The sequence below is a fragment of the Mesitornis unicolor genome, unplaced genomic scaffold (assembly GCF_000695765.1).
Source record: "Mesitornis unicolor isolate BGI_N332 unplaced genomic scaffold, ASM69576v1 scaffold21310, whole genome shotgun sequence".
NCBI classification, from domain to species: Eukaryota; Metazoa; Chordata; class Aves; order Mesitornithiformes; family Mesitornithidae; genus Mesitornis; species Mesitornis unicolor.
Genome location: NW_010157849.1, coordinates 1 through 2,009, shown reverse-complemented (window position 1 = coordinate 2,009; position 2,009 = coordinate 1).

Here is a 2,009-nt window from a genome sequence, read left to right as displayed (position 1 = left end):
GCTCTGGGGAAGGAAAAAGGAGGGGGGGGGGGTTATTTTGGGGTCTAGAAGGGACCCCAATCACACGTGGTTTGGTATTGGGGTGTCCCTGCAGTGGGTCTGGCTCTCCCATGGGTGCCCCTGCACTCGTGGGGTGCCCCAGGCCCCATCCTGGTCCTGTTCCCGAAATCCACGTCCAGACGGGACGCTCCCAAATTGCCCTTTTCCCTCCCAAATCCCTATTTTCTCTTCCAAATTCATCTTTTCTCTCCCAAAATTCCCCTTTTCCATCCCAAATTCCTCTTTTCTCCCAAAATTCCTCTTTTCCATCCCAAATTCCCTTTTTCTCTCCCAATTTCCCCCTTTTCCATCCCAAATTCACCTTTTCTCTCCCAAATTCTTTTCCCTCCCAATTTCCCCTTTTCTCTCCCAAATTCCCCTTTTCTCTCCCAAATCCATCTTTTCTTACCCAAATTCCCCTTTTCTCTCCCCAAACTCCCCTTTTTCTCTTCCAAATTCCTTTCTCTCCCAAATTCACCTTTTCTCTCCCAAATTCCCCTTTTCCCTCCCAAATTCACCTTCTCCCTCCCAAATTAATCCTTTCCTCTCCCAAATTCCCTCCCAAATTCCCCTTTTCTCTTCCAATTTCCCCCTTTTCCCTTCCAATTTCCCCCTTTTCCATCCCAAATTCACCTTTTCCCTCCCAAAATTCCCCTTTTTCTCTCCCAAATCCCTCTTTTCTCTCCCAATTTCCCTTTTTCCTCTCCCAAATTCTCTGTTTCCCTCCCAAATCCCCCTTTTCTCAACAGTTTTTAACTCCCAATGCAGCGAGATCCCTCGCATCTGGAGGGGATCCTGAAAAGGATGGAGAAGGACGGGTGCCCATCGCACCCCTGCACCCTCTCCCCCTTTCCCCACACCAAACACCTTCTAATCTCATTTCCTCCGCACGCAATGACGGCGGGAAGCAAAAACTTGGGATTTTTCTGGGATTTTCCCCAATTTTCCCGGAAATTTCCCGGGATTTTCTTTTCGCGAGCTCGGAAAAACGCAGGGAGCTCCACAAAACCCCCCTTGAATTTGGGTTTTTTCCCAGCCCCAATGCAGTCCCCGTTGCTGCCGCCTGCTGCGTGGAGATGAAAATCCGATGCTCTCCTCATTTGGCAGCGAAGCGGCTGGCATTTGGAAATGTGATTCTGGAAAGTTCAGGCACGCTTTGTCCTTTACTTGCTTGGATCGAAGCGTAAAGATTCTGCATTAAGGCAGCTTTTGGCCTCTTATTTCTCAAAAGAAAGGGAAAGAAGCTGGGGAATCCAGTTTATGAGCGGGTTTTCCCAAAATGGGAGGGTTTTTTCCCCAGGTTGTGTCCCAGCTTTTCCACCAACATTTGGGTGGATCTGTGATGCCATCCATGTGCCCGATGGGAGATGCACATCTGGACATTTAGGACCATAAAAATGACTTAAAAACATAACAAAAGCAGCCCCTGGTCTGTGTGTCCATCCTTGATCTACCAGTCACTGCAGTTATCACCCAACAGCTGGAGAAGGAGCAAAAATTGGGGTTATTGTGTGGGCTGCACATCAACTGGGATTTTTTTTGCTGCTGCCAGCGGCGTTGTTTAATCCAAATCTCTCCTCAATTCTCCTTTTATTACCTAAATCCCATTTTTTGGGAGGACTTTCCCCCCAGAGCCTGATGTGGGGGTGCACGGCTCCCATTCCAAGGTGAAGGAAACTGAGGAAGCTCAGTCCTTTTTGGCAAAGCTGTGAGGAAACCAGTGAATGCTCTTGAATGTGAGCGCCCAAACCAGCCCCAGTCTCTTCCAGGCAGTGTTTGGAAAGGTCACAGAAGGACAAAAAGGGTGAGGAGATCCCGGGAAGAGATGAGAGGATGGGGAAGGGAGGGAGGGAGGGAGGAGCCTTCCAGGACCTGAAGGGGCTACGGGGATGGTTTGAGTGGCACCAAATGAACGTGAGGATGGAGGTGGATCATCAAATCACAGCGTGTGTTGGGTTGGAAGGGACCTT